This window comes from Macrobrachium nipponense, chromosome 32, assembly GCF_015104395.2.
Source record: "Macrobrachium nipponense isolate FS-2020 chromosome 32, ASM1510439v2, whole genome shotgun sequence".
Lineage (NCBI taxonomy): Eukaryota > Metazoa > Arthropoda > Malacostraca > Decapoda > Palaemonidae > Macrobrachium > Macrobrachium nipponense.
The window spans coordinates 21,389,848-21,399,825 of NC_061094.1; positions in this window are offsets into that span (position 1 = coordinate 21,389,848).

The window sequence follows — 9,978 nt, forward strand, 5'->3', positions numbered from 1 at the left end:
TTGGCAAGATGTCATCTGCAGTTTTTGTCATTATTACATTTATTGCTGATATTTTAATTTTTCATTATTACTGTGATTACTATCAAGTTAAAGTTTTCTTTACATTCAATTCTTGTATTTAGTCCTCTGGACGTGACTACTGTAACCACCTAAGGTCTCTAGTTGAAATTTAAGTAATAATAAATATGTGCACCAACTGTTATTACTCTCAATGCATATTTTTTTTTCTCACCAATATTATTACTGTTATTACCAGTATTATGATTACCAGCTTTTATGCTACCTCAGCTATTTTGTGGATAAGTGCCGATTATTCATTTTCTTTTTCTTTTTTATCATGTCTATGTATCTAGATTGTGTGTTACTGTCTGTATTTTGTATATTCCATGTATATGGCCCTGAGCTGAAATAAAACATATTATTATTATTTTTTTTTTTTTTCCCTCTATTACAGTCCTCCAATTCGACTGGGTGGTATTGATTTAGTGTGGGGTTCCAGGTTGCATCCTGCCTCCTTAGGAGTCCATCACTTTTCTTACAATGTGTGCCGTTTCTAGGATCACACTCTTCTGCATGAGTCCTGGAGCTACTTCAGCCTCTAGTTTTTCTAGATTCCTTTTCAGGGATCTTGGGATCGTGCGTAGTGCTCCTATGATTATGGGTACGATTTCCACTGGCATATGCCATATCCGTTCTTATTTCTATTTTCAGATCTTGATACTTATCATTTTTCCCTCTCTTTCTCTTCAACTCTGGTGTCCCATGGTATTGCGACATCAATGAGTGATACTTTCTTCTTGACTTTGTCAATCAACGTCACGTCTGGTCTGTTTGCACGTATCACCCTATCCTTTCTGATACCATAGTCCCCAGAGGATCTTTGCGTGATCGTTTTCTATCACTCCTCAGGTTGGTGCTCGTACCACTTATTACTGCAAGGTAGCTGATGTTTCTTGCACAGGCTCCAGTGGAGGGCTTTTGCCACTGAATCATGCCTCTTTTTGTACTGGTTCTGTGCAAGTGCCGGGCATTCACTTGCTATGTGGTTTATGGTTTCATTTTCGTATTGCACTTACTATATAGGGAGAGATGTTATTTCCGTCTATCGTTCTTTGAACATATCTGGTTCTTAGGGCCTGATCTTGTGCCGTTGTTATCATTCCTTCAGTTTCCCTCTTTAGCTCTCCCCTCTGTAGCCATTGCCATTTGTCATCGCTGGCTAGTTCTTTAGTCTGCCTCATGTATTGTCCGTGCATTGGTTTGTTGTGCCAGTCCTTTGTTCTGTCTGTCTTTCTTCTGTCTCTGTATATTTCTGGGTCTTCGTCTACTTTTATTAGTCCTTCTTCCCATGCACTCTTTAGCCACTCGTCTTCACTGGTTTTCAGATATTGCCCCAGTGCTCTGTTCTCCGATGTTGATGCAGTCCTCTATAACTTAGTAGTCCTCTCCCTCCTTCCTTTCGTGTTATGTATAGTCTGTCTGCATTTGCTCTTGGGTGTAGTGCTTTGTGTATTGTCATATGTTTCCTGGTTTTCTGATCTATGCTGCGGAGTTCTGCCTTCGTCCATTCCACTATTCCTGCGCTGTATCTGATTACTGGTACTGCCCATGTGTTTATGGCTTTTATCATATTTCCGGCGTTGAGTTTTGACTTGAGTATCGCCTTGAGTCTCTGCATATATTCTTTCCTGATCATGTCCTTCATCTTGGTGTTTATATCCCCTCCTTCCATTATCCCAGGTATTTGTATCCTGTCTCATCTATGTGTTTGATGTTTGCTCCCATCTGGTAGCTTATCCCTTCAGTTCTCGTTACTTTGCCTCTCTGTATGTTGACTAAGGCGCATTTTTCTATTCCAAACTCCATCCTGATGTCCCCAGATACAATCCTTACAGTCTGGATTAGGGTATCTATTTCCTTGATGCTCTTACCATACAGCTTGATGTCGTCCATGAACATCAGATGGTTGATTCTGTTGCTTCTTTTCTTGAGTTGGTACCCGGCATCCATCTTCTGTAGTACTTTTGTCATGGGAATCATGGCTACTACGAAGAGTAGTGGGGACAGTGAGTCGCCCTGGAAGATCCCTCTCCTGATATTAACCTCTGCTAGTCTTATTCCAGAGCTCGTAAGTATTGTATTCCAGTTGCGCATTGTATTTTTGAGGAAGCTGATGGTGTTTTCCTCTGCCCCATATATTTTTATTATTATTATTATATATTTTTTTTTTTTTTTTTTTTTTTTTTTTTTGCTCTATCACAGTCCTCCATTCGACTGGGTGTATTATAGTGTGGGGTTCCGGTTGCAATCCTGCCTCCTTAGGAGTCCATCACTTTTCTTACTATGTGTCCGTTCTAGGATCACACTCTTCTGCATGAGACCTGAGCTACTTCAGCCTCTAGTTTTTCTAGATTCCTTTTCAGGGATCTTGGGATCGTGCCCTAGTGCTCCTATGATTATGGGTACGATTTCCACTGGCATATCCCATATCCTTCTTATTTCTATTTTCAGATCTTGATACTTATCCATTTTTTCCCTCTCTTTCTCTTCAACTCTGGTGTCCCATGGTATTGCGACATCAATGAGTGATACTTTCTTCTTGACTTTGTCAATCAACGTCACTTCTGGTCTATTTGCACGTATCACCCTATCCGTTCTGATACCATAGTCCCAGAGGATCTTTGCCTGATCGTTTTCTATCACTCCCTCAGGTTGGTGCTCGTACCACTTATTACTGCAAGGTAGCTGATGTTTCTTACACAGGCTCCAGTGGAGGGCTTTTGCCACTGAATCATGCTCTTTTTGTACTGGTTCTGTGCAAGTGCCGGGCATTCACTTTGCTATGTGGTTTAGGTTCATTTTTCGTATTGCACTTCCTACATATGGAGAGATGTTATTTCCGTCTATCGTACTTTGAACATATCTGGTTCTTAGGGCCTGATCTTGTGCCGCTGTTATCATTCCTTCAGTTTCCTTCTTTAGCTCTCCCCTCTGTAGCCATTGCCAATTGTCATCGCTGCTGGCTAGTTCTTTAGTCTGTCTCATGTATTGTCCGTGCATTGGTTTGTTGTGCCAGTCCTCTGTTCTCTGTCTTTCTCCTGTCTCTGTATATTTCTGGGTCTTCATCTACTTTTATTAGTCCTTCTTCCCTGCAACTCTTTAGCCACTCGTCTTCACTGGTTTTCAGATATTGCCCCAGTGCTCTGTTTTTCAATGTTGACGCAGTCCTCTATACTTAGTAGTCCTCTCCCTCCTTCCTTTCGTGTTATGTATAGTCTGTCCGTATTTGCTCTTGGGTGGAGTGCCTTGTGTATTGTCATTTGTTTCCTGGTTTTCTGATCTATGCTGCGGAGTTCTGCCTTCGTCCATTCGACTATTCCTGCGCTGTATCTGATTACTGGCATGCCCATGTGTTTATGGCTTTTATCATATTTCCGGCGTTGAGTTTTGACTTGAGTATCGCCTTGAGTCTCTGCATATATTCTTTCCTGATCGTGTCCTTCATCTCTTGGTGTTTTATATCCCCTCCTTCCATTATTCCCAGGTATTTGTATCCTGTCTCATCTATGTGTTTGATGTTGCTCCCATCTGGTAGCTTTATCCCTTCAGTTCTCGTTACTTTGCCTTTTTGTATGTTGACTAAGGCGCATTTTCTATTTCAAACTCCATTCTGATGTCCCCAGATACAATCCTTACAGTCTGGATTAGGGTATCTATTTCCTTGATGCTCTTACCATACAGCTTGATGTCGTCCTATGAAACAATCAGATGGTTGATTTTTGGTTGCCTCGTTGTTTTCTTGAGTTGGTACCCAGGCAATTCCATCTTCTGTAGACTTTTGTCATGGGAATCATGGTACTACGAAGAAGGTAGTGGGGACAGTGAGTCGCCCTGGAAGATCCCTCTCCTGATATTAACCTCTGCTAGTCATATTCCAGAGCTTGTAAGTATTGTATTCCAGTTGCACATTGTATTTTGAGGAAGCTGATGGTATTTTCCTCTGCCCCATATATTTTCAGGCATTCTATTAGCCATGTGTGTGGTATCATGTCGAAGGCTTTCTTATAGTCTATCCATGCCATGCTTAGGTTGGTTTTCCTTCTCCTACTGTTCTTCATTACCATTTTGTCTATCAGGAGCTGGTCTTTTGTGCCCCTACACTTCCTTCTGCAGCCTTTCTGTTGGTAGGGGATGGTGTTTGTCTCCTCTAGGTAGTTTGTATAGCCTTTCACTGATGATACCTGTAGTAACTTCCACATTATTGGTAGGCAGGTGATAGGCCTGTAGTTACTGGCTATATTTCCCTTACTCTTGTCTTTTTGTTCTAAAGGATGTTCTTTTCCTGTGGTCATCCATTTGGGTGCTTGGTGATTTGAGATACAATGCTGGAGTTGTTCTGCTATTCGTGGGTGTAGGGCCTTGAAGTTTTTGAGCCAGTATCCATGGACTTCATCGGGACCTGGGGTTTTCCAGTTTGGCATTTTCTTTAGTTGTTATTATTATTATTATTATTATTATTATTATTATTATTATTATTATTATTATTATTATTTTAGAAGGAGATAATTTTACTATTTTTATTGATTCCAAGATTGCCTTGGAAGCTTTGACATCTTTTAACCCAATACACCCAGTGGTATTGGAAATAACAGAGTGGCTGTCTTTATTAAGACAAAAACGGAAGGTAGTCAACTTCTGCTGGGTTCCTTCACAATTTGGCATTGTTGGAAATGAACAGGCTGATAAACTGGCTAAATCAGGTACATAAAAAAATTCAAAGTATAGCAATACCTTGCTCGTACTACATTCCTGAAATTAAAAAGACAATAGAAAGCAATAATAAAATGAGAGAACTTACTAATGTAATCAACCCCTGGCTTTATATGTTTGAAGACTGTCGGAAAGAGACTGCCCCATGTAGGCCACACACGGATTTTTTTAATGAACAATGACCCTCAACCATTTTGTGACGATTGATCGTCTTGTTCCCCTTACGGTAAAACATTTGATAGTAGAATGTCCTAGCTTATTTAATGCATTTGGAAGAATGGATTTTAAACTGGATACAATTTTAAGAAAAGATTTTAGGGGAGAATATCCTTTTTTAATTTCCTTCAAGAAGCAGGTGTTCTTGCAAAAATTTAGGTTAATTTGGTCATGATGATTGAGTCTGTGTATATGTGTAAGTATGTGTTTGTATATATATATATTATTGTAGCTTATATATGTGTGTGTGTATGTATGTGTATTAATGTATATATGGATGTGTATATATGTATATATATGTTATTTATAAATTTTTTTCTCAATTCATAGTAATTATTCTTATTCTTATTACTTTCTTTTAAAAAATTTAACTATTCTATGAAATATGGTGTCAATAACCTCGTCATTGGCACGCCAGCAAGAACTAATTGATCAGTCAATCAACAAGGAGAATTTCTTTCAAAATAAGATGGGAAAAATCAAAACTTTAATAAGGAATGAATGGGTTATGTGTGGCCTTACTAATGCAGTGACAGGATAGATTAAGAACTGTATAAAATAACTGGATGGAAAGAAACACTGATAATAAAGGGAATACATGAAAAATGTAAAGTAGTTGTTGATACTCCAGAATGGAATACATAAACCATTGAAACCTACAATAAGGTAAAGCAAGACCTATTTGTGGATAGGCACATGATACTAACCAGTCACTAAACATTTTTATTTCTAGCTACAACCCCTTTTGTTCCTTTTACTGTATTTCCTTTCATATTCTCTTTCTTCCATCTTACTTTCCACCCTCTCTGAAACAATTGATTCTTAGTGCAACTGCGAGGTTTTGCCCCTGTTATGAGTTCCTCACTGGACGAGTGGTTTTTGCACACGGCTGCCAATCCGGTGGTCCGAAGTTCAATTCCCAGCTCTGCTAGTCTGGAATCAGAGGAATTTATTTCTGGTGATAGAAATTCATTTCTTGATATAGTGTGGTTCGGATCCCACAATAGGCTGTAGGTCCCATTGCTAGGTGACCAATTGGTTCCTAGCCACGTAAAAATATCTAATCCTTTGGGCCAGCCCTAGGAGAGCTGTTAATCAGCTCAGTGGTCTGGTAAAACTAAGATATACTTAACTGCTCCTGTTATGCCTTTCAAACCTTTCACTGTCAATTTCTGTTTCAGCACTGACAGACTTCATAGGCCCAGTGCTTGGCCTTTGACCTAATTTCTATATTTAATTCAATTCATTCATTTTAATTTCAGCTTCAGTACTACAAATTTCATTCGTACAAAATTCATTTCACTGCTAAATACTACTATTACTGACCAGTTTTTAGAAATTCAAGATTTCAGCTGCTAACTACCATGGTCATTTGTTTCAGGATCATTTCTAAATAAGATCTGGCATTTATTAAGAGTGAAGGGTTTTAACTATGGCAAATACCCTGTGAAAGGAGTAGTTATTTTTCATCCAGTCAGTATTTCATCTTTGGTTGCCATAGGGGGATAGTGCTGTCAGTGTACCTCACTGGGTGCACTGTAGACATTAGTTACTTAAGGTTTCTTTTTCAGTGCCCCTTGGCCCTTAGCTGCAACCCTTTTCATTCCTTTTACTGTACCTCCAGTTCATTTATCTTTCTTCCATATTGCTGTCCACCTTTTTCTAACAATTATTTTCATGGTGCAACTGTGAGGTTTCCCTCCTGTTACATCTTGCAAACTGCAAACCTACCTACACTCAATTCCCTTTCCATCACTGAATGACTTCATAGTCCCAGTGCTTGGCCTTTGGCCCAAACTCTATATCCCAGTCCATTCCATTTTTTTTTATTTTGGTTCGATCAAACATAAGTTAATAAATTAAATTCTTATATCATAAAATTGTATTATTAAATGTAATAAGCTATTTCATGAAGAGTCCATTGTATTACCATCAGAGAGATCTGAAATATGAAATTTAAAGATCATGTATTTATTCAATATTTTAGTGGATCTCCATATTATATAGATGGTGACAGCATCCTCACTTAAACAAGAAAGTGTGAAAATGTGAACAGAGGAAATTACTAATTAACTGAAAAGTGACATGATAATTTGCAATTTTGCTGGATTCTATAATTACAAAATTATTTTTTCTTAAATGGATACCCTGGGACAGCTCATAAACAAACTACACGACTTGAGAGAAATGTACAGATTTCAGAAAATGCAGAAATTTTGCTGCTTTAGTGTTCAGGATAGATTAGGTGTCTTGAGACTTCTATTTATTTTCTGAGCTGAAATTAATGGATTTCACCAGATAAAACAAAAATCAGTATATTAATTATGAATTTGAAAAAATGTAGTTTTATACAAATTTGAAAACAGTTACAAAAACAGTAAAATGTTTTCAGAAGTTTTTTTTTCCAAAACTACAAAGATTCATATATACATAGTTTGAGCATGATTTGTGAATGTTATTTGTTTTCGTTGCATACTTAAACTTTAATTTTCCTCGATAGTAAAATCCATTGTATATTAGTACATCAAAGTGAAAAGCAAAATAGAATAAATTGTTTAAATAACTCAATCACAGCACTGGTAACAGTGAAGGGAAGCAATACTCCTGAATATTTGCATAAGTGTAACATTTGAAAGTTTTTCGAATGAATGCAAAATTTATTTGAAAAAATTAAGTTTTCTTTTATGTGGGCAAACATGAACCTGGATAATTTCAGGCTGTAGTAGGTTTGAAAGAAATGCTGATTTATATGCAAAAAGAAAACGACATTATTGTGGGGATGTTGTGTTTGCTTTTATAGAATTTCCGTTTTTGTTGAAAATTTTTTTAGTGGTTTTTTTTCTTTAGTTGATTGGGTAAAGTAAATTTTATTTATGTTGTGTGTTGCAAACAACTTTTCCCATAGATCTTTTTCTGTAATTTTCTTTTTAGTCACTGTTCAAAGTTTGGGTCTGATTTAAGTAGTTTGGTAGTAACAATAATTAAAGTGATAATTTTAACTAATGAAAGCCTGGAAGACTTTTCCTATGGGATAAATGATTTAAGCAGGGTGGTATAAGAAGGTCTTTTGTTTTTTGGTTTAAACTGAAAAGGTGGTAATCCAGTAAACTAATACACTTATTGTGAGGTTTGACTAATAGTCCTGAATGAAATAAATACAGTGGTCCCCCATATTCGCGGGGGATGCGTACCAGAGGCCCTCCCCATGAATAGTTGGAACCCCTATAAAAATGCTTAAAGCCTCTTATTTTGTTAGTTAAAACTCAAGAAAAACCCACTAAAAATTTTTATACCTGGTTTTTTTATTAGTTTTATCACAAAAAGTGCATTTTAAGAGGAAATTTATAAAAAAAGAAAAAAAAAACAGGAATATGTGGATATTTCTCATAGAAAAATACAGCGAATAGACGAATTTTCCATGAATAATGCAGGGAAATGTTCCAGAGATAAATCCGTGAATGTGTGAGTCTGCGAATCCAGAGAACGCGAATATTGGGGGTCCACTGTATATACATACATACTTACAGGCAGTCCCTGGTTATCGGTGGGGGTTCCGTTCCTGGGGGTGTGCTGATGAGTGAAAACCACCATTAACTGAAACTCAGCAGTTTATGGTGCCAATAACTGATTATCAGCCTTATGGCACCAATAACTGGATCTCACTTATGGCACCCCATTATTGGCAGATTTTGTGCACTAGACAAGTGCAATAAAACCGGATCGCCAATAACCAGGGACTACCTGTATATATATATATATAGAATAAAAAGTGTCGGCCCGTAAAAATGCCAAAATATAGAAAGTAAGTACTGTATTTCAGAGACTGCTGTCCCTCTCTTCAGGTAGATAATGAATGAGAAAAGTTACAGAAATGGGGGTATTTATACCAAGAGATCCATCCACAGGTAGCATGTTTTACTAAGCCCCCCCCCCTAATGATAATTCCTCTTCAATCTTTTTAAGTGTTGGTTGAAGGAAGATTTTATCTATAAAATTTGAATCCCAGGCACCCTTTGAGATGTTCATTACCTATCTTTGTTTAATCAAGGCTGACTCTATCATCTGGCTCTTGTAACAACATTTGCTGCTATAAATTATATGTGACAAATTCCAGTTTATTCTAGGTTATTTATGTACATGGTTAAAAATAGCTGAGCTTTGTTGTCCATACCTAACTGACCATTTATGTTGTATTAATCTCTGGGGAAATGAATTTCCTGTAAAAATGATGTAAGATTAGTCACAGTCCAGGTATGGGATTTCGTATACTCCTGTGGTTTTGGGATAGTCTTTTGTTGGATGTTAATCAGGGATTTGGCTAGGGTATTTGGGTAGTACAGGTAGTCCCCAGTTATCGGCAGGAGTTCCATTCTGGTTCCATTCTCAGCAGGGTACTAATAAGCGAAAACTGCCATTTAACAGAAACTTGGCGATTTGAGGCACTTATGGCTCCAATAACCAGTTAATGGCGCCTCTGCTAGGTATGTTATGGCACCAAAGCACTATTATCAGCATTATGGCAACATAACTATTATCAGCATCTTATGGTGACGATAACCAAAACGCTGCCTGTTATGGCACCATAAATTGCAGATTTTATGACGCTACATGAGCGCCATAAAACCGGATCACCATTAACCAAGTCCGCCAATAACTGGGGACTGCCTGTATTTACTTGCTATATTTTGGCATTTTTATAGACTCCTTTTATTAGATGGAATTCTGTTGTAACCAAACATTTTTTACCATATATATATATATATATATATATATATATATATATATATATATTTATATATATATATTATATATATATATATATATATATATATATATATAAATATATATATATATATATGACCTGGTCTCGGTCATTTGTGGGTTCGGGATATGAAGGAAAAAACAGGAGAGAGATAAGTTTACGTGCATACAATGTAGGGCATGCAAAAATAATAATCGAGGGAACGTTTAACACAGGTGTATATTCTTCTT